This window comes from Achroia grisella, unplaced genomic scaffold (genome assembly GCF_030625045.1).
Source record: "Achroia grisella isolate CSIRO2021 unplaced genomic scaffold, CSIRO_AGI_Agris_v1 utg511, whole genome shotgun sequence".
Taxonomy (NCBI): Eukaryota; Metazoa; Arthropoda; class Insecta; order Lepidoptera; family Pyralidae; genus Achroia; species Achroia grisella.
In genome coordinates, this window is record NW_026712905.1 from 76,528 (window position 1) to 87,427 (window position 10,900).

The following is a 10,900-nucleotide window of genomic DNA, read 5'->3' on the forward strand; positions in this document are numbered from 1 at the left end:
TCCGGCATAGGGCGCGGTACTAACCTGGGAGGGTAGTGGGGGGCTCATCTCTATTGATCGGGAGAACGCGCAGCCTCCCCTGGACCGAGCTGCAGCTTCGCGAGGTTGTATGTAAACGAGCAAAACAGCACTGTACATTGCCGGTTTGGTAAACAACTGTTAGAAACCGCTAATTTATTCAAACAACTTGTTATTTACTTGTTAATTATCAATTATCCAATTAAATTATAAATAGAAAGAAAGAAAAACATTTATTAACAACTATTATTGATATAAATATACATTCACACATTTGACATAGGTACATTTTACATATATATATATGTATGCACACATACATACACATACGTAGAATAAATAGCAGTAATACATAAGTAGTAATATACCTACATATCATCATCGTCATTGCCTTGCCTTTATCCCATTATTGCCTTGCCTTTATCCCATTATTTGTGGTCGGCGCAGTATGTCATTCTCTTCCACTGATCTCTATCGGTCGTCATATCTGAGCATACTCTTCTTTTATTCATATCATTCGATATCATCATTCACACAATCCATCCATATTTTTTGGCGTCCCCTCCCTAGTAATATACATGTAAACAAAAAAAGGGGTAAGTAATAATAATAATAATATTATGCCTGGACAATTAAATGGGATACCCAACACAAAAAAAAATCTAAATCAAATCCAATAATCTAATAAAGATTGGGGGAAGAAATATTAGTAATGTGGACTATTAACCTCATTGCTAGCAATGGTACATTGCTTTTTTACAATTTTTGTCTTTCTGTCTGTTTGTTCCGGCTACTCTCTGAAATATCTGAACCGATTTTGACGGGACTTCTTTTTGTAAAAAATGGTATTTTGGTGTATGTGTCGTATTTATATTCATATGCAGGTAGTAAAATACGGTTATTTCAATATTACAAACGGACACTCCACTTTTATTTATATGTATAGATATGTAATTACAAAAAATAGGTATCTATTTATATCTATCTAGTACCCAAAACTCAAGTATTGCTTAGCTTGCAAATCCAACATAGATGGCATTGTGTGAAATGTCCTGATATAAAATTAATTGTAAAATCTATTTATGTATTTACTAGCTTTTGGCCGCGGCTTCGCTCGTTTAATTTATCACTTCAGGGGTGGAATTTATCAAAATCCTTTCTTAGGGGATGCCTACGTCATAGTAGCTTTATGCATGCAAAGTCTCAGCCCGATCGGTTTAAAATTGACAAAGTTTCATATAAACTTTCATCCCCTATTTTATCCCTTTGGGGGTAGAATTAATCAAAATAATTTCTCAGCGGATGCCTACGTCGTAACATCTACCTGCATGCCAAATTTCAGTCCGATCCGTCTAGTGGTTTGGTCTGTGCGTTGATAGATCACTATATCAGTCACCTTTGAGTTATATATATTTAGATGTATTTATATCAGTCGTCTAGTACCCATAACACATGCTCTACTTAGCTTAAGACTAAATAATGTTGTGTATTAGACGATATTAGTATAACTTAACGTGTTCACATAAATGAGGAAATCTGCTAATCTACTTCCACCCAGCAATGGATGCTGTGTTCTTAGGAAATATCGTCAACACCTGTATATGATTGTCACCGCACTGCTGCTGCGTCTGGAACCTCACCTGGACATTTCAGCAGCCACTACAAACTGTATTATTTTATGCACCGGATAGCAACATATATTTATATACATGTAAAAGTATGAATAATTTTAACAATAATAACCCAAGACAATTCACACAGCGCCATCTAGTCCCAAGCTAAGAGCTAGTGTTATGTGTACTAGACAACTACTATACATATTTAAATTGTATATACTATAATATTCCCGGACAATTCACACAGCGCTATTTAGTTCCAAACTAGGCAGAGCATATGTTATGGATATTAGACATCAGATAATTTTTTTTAAAATACATATATAATATATATAGGAGACTCAGACCACTACAAACAATTGTATTGAATGTCATTATGAATACAAATAGGTAAACAGATAAATTGTTTATCATTACATAGTATAAAACAAAGTCGCTGTCGCTGTCTGTCTATCCCTATGTATGTTTAAATCATTAAAACTACGCAACGGATTTTGAAGCGATTTTTTTAAAATCGATAGAGTGATTCAAGAGGAAGGTTTATATGTATAATACGTGCGAAGCTCGGGCGAGTAGCTAGTAATTCATAAATTACAAACACAGCATACATGAGATACAGAAATATAAATTGTATAAAAAAATAAGTGGAGGTGACTTTATGTGTCGCAAAGATGAAGAGACTCGACATGAAGCTAGTGATAAATCTACAGCGCTGATATTATGTTGGCTATAATGAAATCCCATCCAGGCTCAACGGATGCATTACAATTCTTTGAATTTCTCGTCTTGTTCTATACTATAAAACGCATGTATGGTACATATATACCTTCCTCTTGAATTACTCTATCTATTGATTAAAACTGCATTAACATCCGTTGCGTAATTAAAAAGATATAAGCGAACAGACAAACAACAACGGCGGGGACTTCATTTTATACTGAATATACATTAGGCAAGTCTTTGACTATAGAACCCTAATATTGTTCAAACTTTAAACTTTCGTGTTTAATATACATTATTTAAATTATTAACCGGGTCTTAACACGAATAATTTTATGGTAAATAAATTAGTCAGCTCGTGACCACGGCTAGTGCAACCTAGTCGAAACGTCGAGAGAGGTAAATACCTTTATTTGCCATAAAATTATTCGTGTTAAGACCCGGTTAATAATTTAAATAATTGTTCAAACTTATCAAATAAATTAATGATGGTACAATTTCGACCAGAGGGCGACCACTAGTTATTATAAAAAATCTAATAGTCAATAGAATATTGGGTGCATTCCGTTGCATAACTTCCATCAAACTGCAATTAGCGAGCAACACTCAACCTATTTGTTGGCCTAAAGCAGGGTTGCCAACCATAAAATATTTAGTCTCGTACAAGGAGCTCAAAAATATAATATGTTAAAAAAATATATGTTGTTTCAATTTGGCTCTCTAACTTCGTAAATCTGGTGGTATAGCGGTTTTGAACACCACCCTGATGGTTCCCAGATAGATTCCACGTACGGTACATTTTTGTATTCATAAGTATGATTGTTTGTATCGGTCAGGTGTTTTCTATATATATATTGGGTATACAAAAGATATTTATAAATAAATATCTATGTTTTGCAACTAGATGGCGCTGTCAGAATTGGCATTAGGTATTATTACTATTAGAAATAAAAAATAAACTTTATTGAAATAAACTTAATATAAGCATTTTTTATAGTCACATATATCTGATTCTACCACTCATTTTGAACACAAAAACATCACAAGAAAAACGAGCAAAAAACTTGGTTGTTGCTCTTTTAAATAAATATTATTACCAAATTCCATAGCTCAAAATCTAGTACGCACTTGTACGAGAATGAAATTGTCCTCGTACCGAAATTCTCGTAGACGTACGAAAAATTTCGTACTTCTACGAGTTTCTCGTACTGTTAGCATCCCTGGCTAAAGTTCTCCTCTTAGCTATAAACTTATTCATAGAAACATTCAAAGCACGCTAATTACATGAACCTTACCGAGAAAGTTGCACGTGCAAGAGCTTGTTATTATATACAAAACAAATTGTTACCCGCCCAGATTCTTACGTCCAATGATGAAAGTTCTATCGTAATTGAAGCATCATTTTTCCGTTAATTGAAAAAGTTTCGGACAGGTCACAATGACAACGCTTTATGGGGAAAATGGGACCGAACTTCGGCAATGGCGGAATTCTATTATGTATGATAAATTGTATTAAAAAGTTTTAACGTGACTAATTAATTTAGATTAGATTACGGACTCCGATATAAAAATGTATAGGTATCTATTTCTATTTATAGAAAATTATTTCTCTAATAGATTTGCATTGTTTTGTTCGACGGGCTCGGTGGACTAATGCCTTAGCACTGCACTTTATTTTCTATAGTCGAGAGTTCGATTCCAAAAAAAACACCTAGACCTACATACGAGGTCTGGGTGTTTTCTATGTATATTATGTATCTATTAACAAAAAAATATATAATATTTATATCAGTTGTCTAGTACTCATAACAGAAGCTCTGCTTACCGTGGGACTAGATGACTCTATGTAAATTTACCAGAGATATCAATATTATATTATTTTGTTTCATTCTTAGAAGTATATAGCTTATACGTCAGAATAATACATAGATTATAAATTTGAAACCGAGGGTACAGCTGGTGTGTGGGATTGTGTATAGGGCGCTGGGGTGGGTGCAGCCAACGATGGTGGTAATTAAAGATGCAATATGTAAAAGTAATAGTATATTATAAAAATATATGTCGTAACAAACTATATGAAAACAAGAGCAATACAAGGATGAGAAAACCATAGCAACCGATCTAAAATATAAATATTTAAAAATAAGGAATAGTCGCACCAGCCAGCGGCCCGAATGTAAGGAGTACTGTACAGCTAGTGTCTAATATATTCAGTACGAAACCTGATTATGACTATTCAAAAGAGCTAAAAATGTCCTATTCTGTTCTATTCTATTCCTGAGCACATGATGGTCACACTATTACTTCGTGTGGAGCCATTAAAAACGAGGGCGGCGCATCGCTTGTGTGACAAGTTTGACGGAGCGCTGAAACATCGGTGCTTCTATGAAATAGTCCAATTGAAGAGATTGAGCGATTTGGCACTCGCACAACATATATACGTTTAATTCATAAATAACAAGTTATTGGAATTAGACTTTACAGTGAAAACTTAAGAATGTATTTTCTAAAATATGCATTTTTTTTTATTAATCCCATGCTTTAGGCGTATAATATTATCATTACATTAAAATATCGTACATCGACGTCATGAAAATACCATTATACTGTAGTATATTGATATCAATACTAGCTTTTACCCGCGGCTTCGCTCGCATTGAATCAAATATATATATTTATTTAATAAAAAGTATCCTATGTTCATTCTAATACCTCCAAGAACATGTGTACAAAATTTCATGATGATCAGTTCAGTAGTTTTTGCGTGAAAGCGTAACAAACATACCTACCTTCACATTTATAATATTAGTAAGGAATTAAGAATTATGACTATATTAAATTAGAAATTTAAATTTAAATTAAATAATATAGGAAACAATTAAATAATGAACAGTTCTATCATATATTTTTAATAACATATTCATTATAATAATAGGAATAAAAAAGATCTGTCTCTTGTTACTTACGCCAGCTCGGTAGCCGGCAGATGGCGGCCTAGTTGCGAGAGCACGCGATTGTACGAACATTTGTCGATAACTGAAACACTAGTTATGTATAAATGTATATATAATATTTTTAACATGTAAATTGGTACGAATTGTCAGAATGACTAATTTTGTTTTTTCTAAAACAGTAAGATTTTATCCTTTACGAATAATCCCCCCCCCCCATTTTGGTAGGTTTATTTTTTTATGGATGATAATGGAATTGTGCTCCCATCTGCGCTAAAGGTATACGCTGGCGGGTCACCAGCGAAGAAAGATAATATGAGCATGTCAGATCAGTTAGCCCATCGTGACAAATTAACCAAGAATTTATCACGATGGTTACCAGGAGGATCCGCGTGAAGGTCAACCTGACATTGCTAGCAATAAGATCATCAGTCCACATTACAAACCCCTTTCCCCCGGTAGGTTTCATTTACCATAAGGGGAAAGAGACTATTGGTAGCAAAGGGAGTTCTATTGCTCCCAATATACCGTAAGTGGCTGCCTTATGTTAGCATAGTTTTTATATTAAGTTCTTTTTTACATAATATATGTACAATAAAGAGTATTATTATTATTACACCTTATCAGCGCGACCTCCACGCGGTCCACCCCGGAAACTATCCTAATAAATTCTTAATAAATTTGCCGCGATGGTTTGACCTGACCTCATGCTCATCTTATCATCTTCCCCTGGTGTTCCGCCAAAGTATAGTATAGTATAGCCTTTAGCGCAGGCGAGCACTAGTTAATTTTCATAGATATAATAAATTGATCTACAGGAGTAAAAATATTTCATTTGATTTAAAAGGTTCAGAGAGGCGTGAACCACATGCTCTGCATGCCAAATAGTGAATATCAGGTGATCCATAATTTAGTCATAACTATTTCGAAATATGAATAGCAATTGATAAAGCCTAGGTATTGCTCATATGAAAAGGGCAGGCGCTGTCAATAGAACACGTGATCTTCCTTCGTACTAGAATTGCTTTGTAAAGGTGCAGTATCACTGGAGAAACTACATATATTTAATATTTTATAGTATCTGTGCTAGCAGTTTGGCCAGCATCGTTATCTATATATCGTTCGTTATATATCAGTATTTTCTTCTAACTATCTTTGACTAGCTGAAATGGCGACTTCGTTGATAAAGTGCCTCGATGTTAGGTTATCTTTCTATACAGACACACTGAGTACATTTTTATTATATGTGTAGTAATTAAATGTAAATATATATATTTTTATTATTGTATGCTATACTAGCTGACACGCACAAATTCGTCTGCATAACATTTTCTCTGATTTATCTCGAGATATTGAAACCTTCAAAAAAAGAGCACTTCCTTCTCTTCTCTTTTATTCCTTCTTAAAACTTTAAATTTAACCACAACACGGGAGCTCATGGACGGCGATAATCACTTACCTTCAGGTGAACCGCAAGCTCGTTTGTTCCCTATGCTATTAAATTATTAGAGATCGTGCAGCTAAAGTCGGGAATTTCAACTAGTAACAAGTCTAACAGTGTACAAGCTCTCTTACAATGAAAATGTGCCTTACCACAAATACATATAAAATCCATAATTGAAAAAGGTGAATTGAAGTTTTATTCGAGATGAGGGAGAAACACCACAATGGCCCTTAAGTTCTGTATGTGAAGGTTGAAGGATGCTGTGCACGTATCCGGTTTATTATTAGCTGAACTTTACAGATCAGAGCAGAGAGGCAATAAGAATTTAACACTATAGGTATCAATATATGCCTTCCTTTTGCTTGAGTTCAGAACTGGTATGAAACTCAAGTATTATATTGTTATGTATCTTTTTACTTATTTCTTTTGCAAAGCAATTTTTTTTATTATTATTACTAGCTACTCGCCGCGGCTTCGCACGGGTGTACATGTATATATGAACCTTCCTCTAGAATCACTCTATCTATTAAAACCGCTTCAAAATCCGTTGCGTAATTTTAAAGAGTTAAGCATGCATGGACGGACAGTCAGCGACCGCGACTTTGTGTTATACTATTATACTATGTAATGATAATGGAGTGATCCCCCGCCTGTGCTAACGGTTTACGCTGGCGGGGCATCAGTGAAAGAGATGAGCATGAGGTCAGGTCAGTTCGTCCTTTTGGGCAAATGTCAATTTACCAAGATGGTTTTCAGACGGAAAATCAAATTGTTATGGTATATTGCTATGGGGTTATTACTCCATACAACTATGAAATATTATCTTATGTATGATATACCCAACAATTTTGTACAAGTCCAATATTCATTTATTATAAGTTTTGTTTTTATTATGCATGTACAATATATGTATTTGTCGATGCTTTTGACTTGACCTTATATCTACCTATACATATAAATAAAATTGGAGTGTCTGTTTGTAATATTGAAATAACCGTTTCTTACTACATGCATATGAATATAGATACGGTACATACACCAAAATAACATTTTTTACAATTTTTGTCTGTCTGTCTGTTTGTTTGTTCCGGCTAATCTCCGAAATGGCTGGACTGATTTTGACGGGACTATTTTTGGCAGGTAGCTGATGTAATAAGGAGTAACTTTGGCTACTTTTATTCTACGAAATTTCTTTTATTTTAGATATATAATGTTAAATTCCACAAGGACGAAGTCGCAGGAACAGCTATATTTAATAAGATCGTAACATTCCACGGACGTAGCATGTTTAGTCATAAATAAACATTGTTGGGTTCACCGGATATCAGATTTCCAGCATCGAAAAAGACTGCAAATATTTCTAACGCTAAATAAAATATAAAATAAGAGATATTACTTCTAGAAAAGGTTTCAAAATCACCAAACAAATGGCGGTACGATATGATAAATAATGAAGAGTAATGTGAACTCTTGACCCCAATGTCCTCCTGGAAGTGAACCGCATGGAAAATATCGTGCTAAATTGCTGGTGATATTATCACGATGGCCCAACTAACCTGACCTCATGTTCATCTTATAACTGGTGCAATAAAGAATTATAAATTTAAAAAAATATATTTAAACACTAGCTGTACCCGCGAATTCGTCCGCGTAAAATAGTGACCTTGACCAAATAATGAAAAAACATTTCATGACCAATAAAAGTCAAATGAAAATGTTTCGTTTTAGCTTCAAATGACGGTACAGAATTCAATACAATTCAACTGTTTTATTAGTCATTGTGTCTGTAATAATAATTTTATAATGTTAATTTATATGGATATGTTGCACGTTTTTTAATGCTTTGGAATACATAATTATCTCAATAAAATAAAATCAGTTCGAGAATGATCTGACGTTTTACAACAGCATCTACTTTTAATGATGGCAATAATGCATTACAAATAAAAGAAATATGCTAAACCACCTTGTCAATATACGGGAGTACAAAAATACCCCAGTTCCTACAAAGACCTAACTGTCATAGAAATAGAATAGAATAGAATAGAAAATCATTTATTCAAATAAACTTACATTGAAGCAGTTTTGAATAGTCATCACATTTTTTTAATCTACCGCTCATTCGGAAAGCTTTCTCATCACAAGAAGAACGAGCAAGAAACTTGTGTTTTGCTCTTTTAAATAATTTTATTCTTACTTTACAATTTAAGTTTAAGTGTGTGAATACAAACTACCGATTAGCACTAATTCTATATCATTATACACATAACCACTGAATATTGTTTTTGTAAATTTATTTACGGAAAAAACACACTTTAACGTATGAACAATATGTAAAAACCAAGTTGCCTAATAACCGAATAACTTATTAAGTAACAAGTAACCGCCACTTCTTGAAACAACGTTTCATAACTACATGCACAGCGTGGTTCAAATCCGGGATAAAGATCTTCGTAAATATTATGACTTTGACATACTTGCTGCGACTTTTTTCTTATTAATTTACGGCTCTGGAAATTTGTTAGTTTATTTTTTATTAATTAGGTTTACGGCCCTGGAAATTCAGTAAACAATTAGTTATATGGAATGTTACTACTTCATTTACAGTGTTACCAGATCGGTCATCTGCACATATTTTCTGTCTAAATTATGCCTTAATCATCATAACAATCAGGTTTTGAAGAAAAATCCACCCTTTTAAGAAAATCAGTAATACCACTACAATATTAATACTAGCGCACTGCGCTAAGGGTTTACGCTGGCGTGGTACCTATGGAGGATGACAAGTTGAGTATGAGGTAAGATCAGTTAGCTAATCTTGACAAATTCGTTCGACCAGGATTTATCATGATGATTTCCAGGGGGGATTCCAACCAGACATGGCACATTGCTATGTTAACAACGGGGTCATCTGTCCACATTACTACCAATCTCCTTCCTTCTTTCTAGAAAGAATTCGAGGCTGCGATTACTTTCACCCAACTTTAATTCTGTACCCCCCACAGATTCCCTCTAACTTTTGTTTCCTGGACACTCAGGGGGGGGACCTCAGATCCTTATATATATCCTTAAGATAGCATTTTGAAAATTTCATATCAATATCAACAGACGTATAATTCAACACTGCTATCTGAATTTTAAGTCGTTACTTAATTTTCTCTTAATTACAGAGGCTTATGACAAAAAAACAGACAGTCTTAGCAGCTACAAAGCTTTACAAAAACAATGAAATATATAAGAACATATATATATTACCTACTCGCCCCGACTTCGCACGAGTGTAATATATAAAAATTTCTATTAAAAAAACTCATTTCTATTAAAATCACTCTATCCATTAAAAAAACCGCTTCAAAATCCGTTGCGCAGTTTTAAAGATTTAAGCATACATAGGGACGGACAGATACCGACAGAGACTTTGTTTTATACTATATAATAATGATATACATGTGGATTTTATTAAAAGTAGACTAAGTTACTCCTTATTACATCAGCTACCTGCCAAAAAAAGTCCCGTCAAAATCGGTCCAGCCATTTCAGAGATTAGCCGGAACAAACAGACAGACAGACAGACAAAAATTGTAAACAATATTATTTTGGTGTATGTACCGTATTTATATTCATATGCATGTAGTAAAAAACGATTATTTCAATATTACAAACAGACACTCCAATTTTATTTATATGTAATAATATGTATAGATAAAAAATCATTTTCAAGATTATTTGGCGTACATAGCGCTATGCTTACCGTGAGACTAGTCCACGGTAAATAGAGTGTGTGTTATGGATACTATACAACAGATATAAATACATAGATTTTGTTAATACATACATAACATACATGAAAACCCCTAGTCGGAAATAAACAATCATACTCATGAATACAAATGTTTGTACCGTGCGAAGAATCGAACCCGCAACCATCGGACGAACAGCGGTGTCCTATACCGCTAGACCATCGAGTCCGTCAAAAGTTATGCTTATATCATGTATAGAGAAATTATTTCATCATGAGATTACAAATAACGGATGTAGAGAATTATACGGTTAAGTTAAGTACAGTCTCCTTTTCGCTCAGCTTAAGATAGATATTCGTATTGATGTCGGCTGTACTGTGCTCCAAGTATCAGCTTGTTACATCATCGGCA